General features: G+C 44.5%; 1 protein-coding gene across 4 annotated transcripts in view; it reads left to right on the top strand.

Moving 5' to 3' along the window:
- Nucleotides 1-12394, top strand: part of ABLIM1 (actin binding LIM protein 1) — a 227776-nt gene that overhangs the window by 131257 nt on the left and 84125 nt on the right. Inside the window, exon 1 of one of the 4 annotated variants that reach the window (XM_060127223.1) lies at nt 11011-11172. The exons of the other annotated variants lie outside the window; for them this stretch is intronic. The gene's annotated coding sequence lies outside the window, so the exon portion shown is untranslated. Of the gene's footprint in view, nt 1-11010; nt 11173-12394 lie in introns of those variants that run through there. 4 annotated transcript variants of the gene reach the window in all.

Here is a 12394-nt window from a genome sequence, read left to right as displayed (position 1 = left end):
GAGCACCACATTTGTAGACAGCGTGGATGGAAGCAGCTGTCTCCTCAGGCCACATGTGGGACTGTGATCCCCCAAAAGAGTTGGGGAGGCAGAAGGGCTGGTGAGGGGTGTTGATTATCTTCAGATTTAGTTCAACAGCTGTAGGAAGGAATCTCTACAGTAGAACTAGATGCAACAGCATGCTGTTTTGAGGACACATCTGCTTACTCTGGTTTCTCCCTGGAGACCCGAGTATTCCAGCGTTTGCAGGGGCTGCAAGGGCCCCTCACCCCATTGACTTCAGGCCTCCATGAGGGCCATGGATGAGGACGAAGCCTGGGACGCTTTCCACACAGACCCGCCGAGGTGGGGCTTCTGGGAGCAGGTTGCAGTGGGGTTCCGGGCAGATTCAAGACCCACCCAGTGGGTGTGCCATCCCCCTCAGATGGGTGTGTGATGTAGAAAAATGTCCTGTACAGTGAGCAGCTGACATGTGACAGCTCGTGAGTCAACCTGGCTGGGTTCCCAGCACAAAACTCTGCCCTCCTCCCTCTGCCTTTTACTCTCTGACCCACTGTAGGTAAAGCATGATGATTCTGGATTTGTTGTAAATACTGTAATCCTTGCTTTTGGGGGTTTGGTTTTTTTTTTTCTGTTTTTAAAATTATGGTAAAATCCACATAACATAAAATGTACCATCTTAACCATTTTTAAGTGTATAGTTCAGAGTATTACATAGATTCCTAACGTTGTGCAACCGTCACCACCATCCATCTCCATAACGCTTTATGACTTTGAAATCCGTTCTTATTAAACAGTGACTCCCCGTTCCCCTCTCCCCACAGTCCTTGGCGGTGGCCACTCTACTTTCTGTCTCTATGAATTTGACTACTCTGAGTATCTCATATAGGTGGAATCATACAGTATTTGTGTTTTCCACCGATGGGCTTATTTCACTTAGTATAATGTCCTCGAGGTTCATCCGTGTTGCAGCATGTGACAGTATTTCCTTCCTTTTTCAGGCTGAATAATATTCCATTGTATGGATGTACCACAGTTTGCCTATCCATTCTGTGATCTTTGATTTTTTGTGGTTATGTTTCTGATTGATTTTATCCATAGAGATTATAAATGTATTATTAATTGCCTGTGTCTTTTGTAACAGTGGTGGCTTAAAACCGCAGAAACTTATTGTCTCACAGTTCTGGAGGCCAGAAGTCCCAAACTGAGGTGCTTGCAGGGGCTGTGCTCCCTCCAAAGGCCAGGGGAGGATCCTTCCCTGCCTCTTCCAGCTCCTAGTGGCTGTGGCTACATAACCCTCATCCCTGTCTCCATCTCCACAGAGCCTTCCCCTCTGTGTCCTCTCCTCTCTGTGTCAAACCTCCCTCTGCCTTTCTTTTAGAAGGTCACTTGTCATTGGATTTGAGGTCCCCCTGGATCATTCAGGATGATTCCCTCCTCTCAAGATCCTTAGCTTAATTACATCTGTAAAGACCCTTTTTCCAAACATTCACAGGTTCCAGAGATTTGACGTGGATATATCTTTGGGGGGGCCACCAGTCCAGTAAACCTGGGAAATTATGCAAGTATCATCCTGGTGAAGGCCGGAGCTCTGGTGTGGTTTTAATTGAACCCTTGCTGAGCATCGGAGGTGTCCTAAGGCCACTTCTCTGGGTGTGGTTTTACCTGAGATACCACCAGACACTGGAGGGAGCTCTGAGAAGGAGAAGGGTCCCGGACAATGATCAAGAAGCTCCAGGCTCAGCTACGTCACTGATTCCTGAGTAATTTTGAACAGATCATTTAGCCTCTTTGAGACTATCTTCACTTCACAGGTAAAAAGGAGTGGCATGTAACCTCTGAAACTCTACCCTGTTCTAAACTTCTCTCTCCGTTATTCCTTAATATCATAAACTCTACCCATTCCGTTGGCTTGAGGGAGTGGGGAGGAGAGCTTCATGTGTTTTAATGAACAGGGCTCGAGGGGATGGGAAATCAGGGATTTACTCTTGGATCTGGAACTCACAGCTTGTGACCTTGGGCAACTCACTCAATTAATTTGAGCCTCAGTTTTTTCTTTAAATACAAGCATTAAAAATATATATGTAAATCCAAGACTTGGACCACTTGACTCCTAAAGTTACTTTGGTTCTAAGGATCTGAGTTCTGTAATTCTCATGTCTTAGACCTAAGGGGTCAGAGCCAGCAGTTCTTTTTTTTCTGGAGAGATTTTCTGGAAACTGGCCTATAACACTCAGCATATGGCCTACCCTCGGATTGTAGTTTTATTTGTCATGAGCTTGCTTTCAGTTTTTTGGGTTTTTTTATGCGGTACGCGGGCCTCTCACTGTTGTGGCCTCTCCCGTTGCGGAGCACAGGCTCCGGACGCGCAGGCCCAGCGGCCATGGCTCACGGGCCCAGCTGCTCCACAGCATGTGGGATCTTCCCGGACCAGGGCACGAACCTGTGTCCCTTGCATTGGCAGGCAGACTCTCAACCACTGCGCCATCAGGGAAGCCCCAGTTTTGTTTTTGAGAGACATCTTGCTATAAGTGGCACATATTTTAGAGCTTATGCTAATTAACCTAGAAATTCAGGAACGTTCTGAAGATGTTTACAACCTCCCTCCTAACTAAGAAGTCCAGAAGCAGATTCGTGTGAGACACTGGAGTTTGCCAGTAGCCTTCTATCTCCATCTCCACCTCTAAACTCTTCTCGGAAGCAGCCTTCCTGCTCCTGGTACTTACTTCCCTTCCCTCCCCCTACCCTGCTCCCTTCTGCTTTAGCAGCTTAGTGGTAACAGGACATGATGTGAGACTTCAGACTTAGGTCACAGATGTCAGTACATGCTGGGGACATCCCTTTGGTATGAATTTCCTTCCGTCTTTGGTGGATGGTCCCAGGAGATCTCTGACTCCAACAAACTTCCTTTCCTGGGTTCAGGTTGTTACCTTCCAATTTTCCCAAGAAAGAGAGCAACAATAAAATAGTTGCAAAATGAATGCAGTACAGAAAAAAAAAAAGCCAATGTCAAACTAGACACAGAAGTCTGGAGGGTAAAGGAAAAGGGCCCGTCCCATGTCGGCCCCCTTCCCTGTCCTGGGCTGTCCCATCTGCAGACCGAGGCTGGACTTGACTTCTCTTAGTCTGTTCTCTTGCACAACTCCCTTCCCCCAGGGAGCTCAGTGTTCACTGAGCACTCCCAGATTCCTTCAAGACCAGGGCTCTCTACCAAACGTAAAATAGAGAGCTAGTGGGAAGCAGCCGCATAGCACAGGGAGATCAGCTCGGTGCCTTGTGACCACCTAGAGGGGTGGGATAGGAAGGGTGGGAGGGAGGGAGACGCAAGAGGGAAGAGATGTGGGAACATATGTATATGTATAACTGATTCACTTTGTTATAAAGCAGAAACTAACACACCATTGTAAAGCAATTATACTCCAATAAAGATGTAAAAAAATAATAACATGAGTATAAAAGTTGAAGAAACAAACAAACAAAAAAGACCAGGGCTCTTAGGGTTGGCTGGCTCTGCAGACAGTGCCGCCCTCAGCAGCCACCTGGCCGGCTGTGTGCCCAGCCTCCTGTGTGCTCTGGCCCCAGAGACAAAGGCCCGTGGTGTGTCTGCATTCCTCCCAGCGGAGGGCGGGGCTCCTAGTCTTTCCCTGGCCTTCCTCAGGTCGCCACACCCAGGAAATCAATCCTCTTGTCTTTCCAGAAGGGCTGGTAGCCCACGTCTTTCTGTGGTGGGGTGTTTACCGTGCCACTTGTGCTCTCCTGGGAAGAATGTATGACAGGGTCTGTTATAATTTGAATGCCTCGCGATGTAAGAGAGAGACCCTCAAATGTGGCCCAGGGCCAATCCTCCAGCCTCCTTAGTGCCATTCCATTCATTACCTATGGCAACACTGTCCTGTCTTTATCTATTAACTTGGAAGCCTTGGATGAAAAGACAGGACTTAGACTGGCTTTAGACCCCTCCTGCTCTACCCCTGCAGTGTAGGAAATGGAATCACAACATGAGTCAGCAAATCCTTTCCCTTGATTCTCCGAGGGATTAAAACCGATGGCTTTGTTTTGTTTTACCTTGTTTTGTTTTTACTTTTTGATTACAACTCCTTTTCCATAAAGCCCAAGGACAAATGTTTATGATGCTCCTGTGAAACTAATTCATGTTATAAATTAGAGGCCCTTGTCCCCTTCCTTCCTTTTGCTGTAGGTATTTTAAGCATGTTCTGCTGTAACAGCCACAAACAATGAGTAGATCTTGTTCTGGGCTAAACTGTTACCTAGTGAGAGGGAACATAGGCTGTCCCAGGGCACTTGCATGGCAGATAATCTTTCTGTCACCATTGAAGATGTAATTTGCAAAGACAGACTGAATGGTGAAGTCCCCCCTTTCTTGTTCTGTGTATGTCATATAAATGCAAGCAAGACTAATAAACTGTGTTCGTGCAGAAAAATAATTTCATTCTCACTGCACTCCCAGGAATTCATGCCTCCTTCCACTTAACTGTGGACCCAAATATATTTGAGGATGAGGGAAAGGAGAAGAATCAAGTAATATTTGAAGTCTTGGTTGAGATGGTCTCTGCCCCAGTGGACAGTGAACCACCACAATAGCCTGCTTTTGTATGATATATTTAACATTTACAAATGATCTCATAAATATTTGATCCTCACAACAGGCCTGTAAAGTGATGAAAGCAGTTACTACTGACCTCCATCTACAGATGAGGCTGCTGAGGGCCAGAGACCTGGGGGCTGATTGGTAACAGAACCCAATTAGAAGCCAGGTCTCTCAGTTCTCAGAAGATAGGAACACACACGTACACACATGCTGCTTCGTGATCTATCTGGCAGTAATCATTGCAGAAAACAAGTAATTGATTTGCCTCCCAAAATAACTTACAGAAGGACCAAAATTTACCATTCCTGGTGAAATGGGGAAAGTACCTCATTAGTGGCCCTGTTATATCTATTTTCAGGACAGTAAACATTTGCTGCTTGTTTGGTTTCCTTTTTACCCATGTAAAATGTCACCGAAGGTCAGGGACCCTGCTCGTAGAGTCTGTTGTATTTCCACACCGTCATGCCTCATTCTCCCTTGTCTCCTTTACTCAGCTGGAGGCTCTACAGGGGCACCTGGCATGGCCCATGGAGAATACTGTGGATGGATGGTGCCGTCTCAAGTGAGGGAGCATGCTTTCTTCACCGAGCTCTGGTCTAGGACTCCCCAAAGCTCAGTGGAGAGTCAAGAAGAGCCTGGGAGGCAGTTCCAATATAGGGACACCGGTCACCTTTCCTCATTTAAAATACAGCTTAACGATAAACTGCAAAAATGGCCTCATCTTAAATATGAGTTAGGCAAGATGTGGGCTATCCATACAATGGAATATTATTCAGCAGTAAAAAGGAGTAAGTCCCTGATACCTGCTACAGCATGGATGAACCTTGAATATATTATGCTAAGTGAAAGAAGCTAGTCACAAAAGACCACCTATTATATGATTCCTACAATAGGCAAATCTGTAGAGACAAAGTCTATTGGTGGTTCCCAGTGTCTGTGGGGGTGAGGGAAATGACTGTTAACGGGTATGGAGTTTCTTTTGGGGGTGATGAAATGTTCTTGAATTAGATAGTGGTGATGGTTGCACAAGTCTGTGAATATACTAAAAACTACTGAATGGTACCCTTTTTTTAGAAGGGTGAATTTTATGGCATGTGGATTATATCTCAGTGGTGTTGGTTGCAACGTCTTATTTGCAAAGAATAACTTAGTGCTAATATTTGTCCCCTCCATCATGAATAGATCAGGAATTGGCCCAGTAGAGCATAAGAAGCACATCGACATGATAAATGATTGGAGGAAAATCTATCTGATTCACCCAAAATTATCCACTTTGTCCTACATTAATGATAAGAGGAAATGTGTTGCCAGGGTAGCAGAAGACTGTTCACAGGCAGTAAAGATTCGATATTTATTTTTAAAAAGCACCCATTTCTGCCAGCACAAACGGAAGGGCTTTCTTCTCTGGAAATGACATTCTGAAAAGACTTTGTATTTTAAGTTAAAAAAGATGTTTTGTTTTTCAGTGTTATTCTACTTCAGAGAGCTTAGCTTCTTGCTGGTGCAATGTGGCAGTGGGGTGACAGCTGAACCAAGTGGGGTAATGTGACTCTTCCAGAGAAATTAGCAAGAAGTACTGAGCATGTGCTTATGACCCAGCACTGGGGGCCACAGAAGAAGGTGTGAGACTTAGGACTTCTTCTCAGGTAGATGAGGCGTGCATTTCTAAAAGTAATAGGGTGTCCGAGTCCAAAATTACACCCCCTGTAGTGTCCCAGGGACGCCCAGAGCTCATGAGTACCCAAAGTTGTTGCAGCATCTTCAGTCCGAGGGTGATTCTCAGTGATGGTATTGAACTTTGGAAGTAGCTAGGACCCAACAGCCGAGAGGCAGCCTGCGAAGATGCGTGACCAACAAGTACAGTGAAGGGATGGGTCTCTGGTCTGGCCACTGTTCTGAGCACAGAAGTGATGACCCCTCAGAGTTGTCCTTTCTCCTCTCCAGGACCCAACACTATGTGAGCCTCAGAAGGCTCATGTGTCTGCATTCTCATGGACTCAAAGCATCCATCCTTTCTCTTCCTCCTGCTCCCCACATGCTCCCATCCCTGGCTCTGTTCATGTGTCCTTCACCACTATAACCCGAAAAGGGATGATTATACCCCTTCTTCTAAGGGATCGATTCCAAGGTGCCTCACCTGCCTTGCAGAGGTGACCTTCACTGAATTTCAAGGTAATTGTCATGACCATTTCTTGGTGGAGCAGCGAAAGAGTTCAGTCTTTGACAGTGTATCTCAGTACACAAAAGATAACTGGGGCTGCACAGTTGTGTGAGATGCACACACAATAAATGCCCTGGGGTTGAAAAGAGATTCTTGTCAATTCTTAGAAGTCAGCTTTGGGTCTTGAGAAATGGGTAGGTACAGGCATGTGAGAGTGAGAAATTTGTCTCCATTTGCCCTTGTGACTGACGTCTTAGGTCACTTTTTTCCAACTTTGTCTGTTTCTTTGGTTTTCATTTGACTGTTTGGTTTAATTGCGTGCTTATAATGTGCTGTTTTCCACTTCAAATCATTTTTGTAAGTAGGTTGTAAACTTTAAAAATTAAGAAAAATATATTTTCCATTGCTGACTAGCATAATTTTAATTTAATTATGAGGCTAATTGGCTTTTGTGGGTTCACCTGGATGCATTTCTCCATCTGAAAATTCATGCATATTAGAAAACGCCCGCCACCCTCTTGGATCTGCCCATCTGGTGGATGGTGAGAGAGGCAAAGGGCTCTCTACACCCAGATCCAGCCTTTCTCCTTAAATCTGGTCTGTACTTCCAGTGGGCATTAGGGCAGCCCTTTGGTCTCAAGAAATCTTCTCTAGCTTCTGGGTTCCTGACAGCTGAGACAAAAGGTGGTGTCCGAGCTACCTCGGCTGTAGTTTGGCCTTATGTTTTTGTCCACTTAGCCCCTTGTAGCAAGTGTTCAACTTGGGGGTAGACGTTGAAACGTGGCACCATCCGCAGGTCACCAGGACAACTTTTATTCTGGGCACACTTTCTCTAGGTGAGGATGTGAAATTTTCCACGAGGCCCAGGAGATGATGACTGCTCCAGGGGAGATGGGCGCATTTGGTCCCCTTGGCCTCACGCAGCGATGCTGCCCTGCTACCTATCCTACTAGGAACAGGCTTCCTCCTCTTTTGTTTTCCACCTGAACATGCTTGCTTCCTGCACCTCATGGCTTCCCACCTTGTGAGGGATGTAATGCCAATTCCAGCAGATGGACCTGCCTAGAGTTTGCCAGGAGGAGTGACGGTCAGGGCTGGTACTCGTCCAGCCCAGAGAAAATGAACTGCTTCAGTAATCCCTTTCCCTAAAGGACACTTTGGAGTGGCCTTGCAAATGATAACTGTTTATAAACCATCTATTTTCATGGCCCTGCAGCAAACCTCAAAGCTGCAGGCAGGCATCTTGGAAACATAGACAGAATCAGGAATTTTGGAGCTTGAAGTGGCCTTAGGTAAGGTGGGAGAGGGAAGAGTGGTTAGTAGAAAGAACTGACACAGCCAGACACACCAGGATTTGATGATAGTACCTACACTTAGGGCTGAGCAATGGGTAGCAAGTTGCTTAAACTCTCTAAGCCTCAGCAGCCTCATTTGTAAAATATGGATAATCTTTACCTTTTAAAGGCTTAAATCGGATTATAAATGAGTCATCTGGGACAGTGCCTGACATACGATGCTTCAAGAATGTTTTTTCCATTTTCTTCCTTTATAAATGAAGAAAAAGATTTTGTAAAAGCCCAGTACATTGAATGAGCTCATAACTTCCTATCTGAATGAAGGAGGCAGGCTCACCCCCACCGATTTACTTTCTGATGTAGTTAAATATGTGATTATTTCAGATGCACAAGTTAATAGTCATCAACACGTACAAAGCACGTTGTACGTGCTTTTCTTAAATCGCTTAAGAAATTTTCTTAAATTTCTTTTGAAATTTTTTTCTTTTGAAATTTTCTTTTGAAATTTTTCTTTTGAAATTTTCTTAAATCGCTTAACTTTAGACACCCACATGCGCATAAATTCAATCTATCATTGTTCCAGCAAGTATTTTCTTTTACAATACTTTTTACAAGCCATCTAGCAGCTGCTAAATAAAGATTTGTTGACAAATGATTGTTTTTCCCATTATGAATTTTTGTCATGGCCTTCACATACTCTTTGGGCATAAATTTCTCACCACCCTACTTACTAATTACTGGTTCCTTTCCCTCACGTGGGAAATACATGCCCACGTGTCTTTTTCCTGTCTGTTAATGTCTGTTATCACATCCACCTGAGTGTGGTCTGTTAAGTATAAACTCCTGGAGGATTTGTGCTTTCTGTTTAATTGTTCTGTATAATGCCCAGCACATTTGCCTAGATGGGGCGTTTCTCAGTATCTAGGATGATGATGAAGAGGCCTCTTAGCTTCTACGGACTGTGAAAGCTCCAATATCAGCTCCTTGATATAGACTGAGTCCCTTTGGAACAGATGCTAACCACCTGCCCCTTTGATTAGTAACATCTTTATTTACATACCTTACAGTTCACCCTGGTTAACTGTGTGATTTAAGAATCCTTAGTAAATTTACAGAGTTGTGCAACCATCATCCCAATCCAATTTTAGAACATTTCCATCACCTCAAACAGATCCCTAAGCCCATCCTTTGATTCTTTATTCTTCACTTTCTTTCCCATAATCACATGCACATGAATGTAGAGAAGGCAGGTCAACAGGAAAGGCATCTCGTTATTGCTCACTAAGGGCTGCCCAACTAGGCAAGTTTCTTGAAACTCTTGACTCTGTCTGGTGGTGATTTGGGGCTCTTTTCATTTGGAAATATGCTTGGCAAATTTAAAGATGAACCATCCTCTTTCTCTCCATCCTAGAAGATATAGAGGTAATATAGAAATAAAATCTGAAAGAGGAGCTGATAACTCCAAATATGGGAGAATAGAAGAGGATGATTAAGTCTGGGGGGCACTGATCCCAGATCTTATGCTCCTGTGCTTCTAACCCTGTACCTGGGAGCATGGTTGAATTTCCCTTTTTCCTTTGTAAGGAGGGACACTTTCACTCCTCTGACAAACAGTGGACTGCCTACTAATGTCCCAAACAAGAGGCAAAGTTCTAGGATCACCCGGATATCTCATTTAAAGTATAGATTACCAGACCTCACCCAGAGATTCTAGGGGTCCAGGCTGGGGCCAGGAATCTGCATGTTAACATGTCACCCTGCTCTGGGTGATTCTGGCAGGGCCAGGGAGCTACAGATCACACTTAGAGAAACTGTCCCTAAAAGGGTGTGGTGAAAGCACATTCATGGGGGCTTCTGACTCCTTGGAAGGATAATGCACTAGAAGTTTCGCTAACCCCCTGTCATTATTATAATGTGTAATCCAGTAGCTTCCTCTTCATTTTAGAAGCACTGTTCTATTGCTAAAATCCTTACATTTCTTCAGCAGTGTTTGGGATCGCTTCCAAACCAACCTAGAGAGATTACACACACACACAAAGGTCTTTTTATGTATTAGCTGATCTTTGCGAGCAAATAATCTCCATGAAAAATTTCCCTAAATCACTTTAGTCTTGTTAAAAATGACAGGAGTCATAACAGAATCTTGCCCTAGTTCTAAGGGAGGGCTACAGAAAAGGGGCTGTGCTAGCACCGTGGTAGAAGGTTTCCGGCTCCGTCTGTTCATAAATACGCAGAGCCTGTGGCTTTGCCTTCTGTGGCGGCTTCATCTGGCATTTCTGCAGGACAGTTTAGTGGACAGTGAGGTAAGGTGTGTAAAGTGCCTGGAATGTCGGTAACTAGTAATTTTTTTTACTGCAGTAAAAGGACGCGATACAAAATGTACCAACAGTGTGAAACATGGAAGCTTCATAAGTGAAGTTTTGGGGGGGATCCCATTTATCTCAATACAAACATTCTGAAATATGAAAATTCTGAACAACGAGTGGAAACCAAAATCAAGTTGCACCGTGTTTTATTACACCTACAGAAAGGATGCCATAAAATGTGCCTCCAATGCAGTGACTTAGGAGAGGAGGCTATTTGATCTCTATGCTCAGTCGTGTACCTTTCCATCATCCCAAATCGAAGAAAGAAATTAAAAAGCACAAGACACTGGTTTCAACGCAAGCCTCTGCCCCCGGGGACAATCGCTGTCAGATTAATGGTGCAGACAAGCGTGGGTGAATGTGAAGCAATGGTACTTTCCCCACCTGCAGTTAAAAAAAAAAAAAGAAAACATACCCCCCTCCTTTTTCAGAAACATGGACTGGCCCGTTAGTGGTTGCTGGTGTGTTTAACTAGTAAATGCAGTGGGGAGAGGGAGGGTGGGAACGCCTGCCCCAGTCTGTTCTTTTTTCCGGTGTGTGTCTCTGGAGAGACGTGCATTTCGTTAGCCTTGCTTCAGAGAGGAGCCCGCTCGCGTGCCCCAGGCGGGCGGGGAGCCCCGGTCTGTCGGGCTGAGGTCTGGCGTTTACGAGCCTCTTTGCCGTGTTGTGAGTTTGAAGTCCAGAGTTCCCTGCTCAGCAAAACCAGGAGCCGAAGCAGAAGAAAAGGAGCCCTGGATTAAGGTAAAGCGACGTTGCCGGAGGTGTCCTTGGCTTTGCAGAGCAGACGTGAAATTCCCCGCTTCCTTGGCGACATTGGAGACCCCCAGGGTCCTCCAGATGTGGTATGCTGGATCCTGGCGACAGAAGCCACTTGCTTTGGCCTGAAGGACATTTTACTTAAACTTTTTGCTTTTCTTATGATACAAATGAACTACGGAGGTTTTTTTTCCCATGCATCTAGTAGTAAAGAGCAGGAAAGGCAGGTTATTTGACTGAGAGTAATAGTTTATTGACCTTTTAAAGAGTGTGTTTTTTCAGACTGCTACCCCCAAGATTGAAAGGAGAGTGTGGTTTCCAGATTGTTTTGTTTTGTTTTGTGTGTGGTTGTAAAGCTCTGCGGAATTTATGTTTGAGATGAAAGAACTTAATCGTATTTGGAGGGTCTGGTGGTAAAAGGGGCGAGGGGAATTGACTCAATTGATCTGTTACTATAGATGTGAGGATTTTTCCTTTAAGAAGTTTCCCATGAATGAATATGGGGAAGCAAAACATTTGTGTATTATTCATATTGTCTTAGAGCTACAGGTTGAAAGAGCCTGACTGTGCCCTCTCTTTACCATCTTTGGGCAGGAAATGTAAGAAATCTAGAGGTTCTTGCCTTTCTAATGCAAACAGGTTTTCTGAAAACCTAGTTATTAATCAAACCATGCTCCAAAGTTTATTTTTGAGAAAAAATTTTAAAGCATGCTGTGCTAGCACTGAAGAAGGAATGAGACAAGAAAAAGCATCTCAACCATGAAAGAAATAGATTTATATTTGGGAAAGGTTAAAAAAAAAAAAAGTGAGTCTAGCCTAAAAGTCAGCAGGTGTGGGGTTGCCATAGCAGCTTCATCTATCCCTTCACTGGGACTGGGGATTTAAAAGAAAATTGAGCCTGTTTTCTCTGAGACAGTCTCAGGAGGTATGTTAAGAGGATGTGAAGTTATTTAGATTATCCAAACAGGTTCTGACAAGTAAGTGAAAATAACTAATTAAAATATTGTTGCCATTCTATAATGGATCAAAAGGCTTGTTGAGTCATGATGTACTTACAGAAAAGGTGAATTTGCCACAGCTCCTTGATATAAATTACTTTTTTTTTTTTTTTTTTGCGGTACGTGGGCCTCTCACTGTTGTGGCCTCTCTGGTTGCGGAGCATAGGCTCCGGACGCGCAGGCTCAGCCGCTCCGCAGCACGTGGGATC

This window comes from Lagenorhynchus albirostris, chromosome 16 (assembly GCF_949774975.1).
Source record: "Lagenorhynchus albirostris chromosome 16, mLagAlb1.1, whole genome shotgun sequence".
NCBI classification, from domain to species: domain Eukaryota; kingdom Metazoa; phylum Chordata; class Mammalia; order Artiodactyla; family Delphinidae; genus Lagenorhynchus; species Lagenorhynchus albirostris.
Note: the sequence above shows the minus strand (reverse complement) of the source record. Positions and strands in the feature narration are given on the sequence as shown.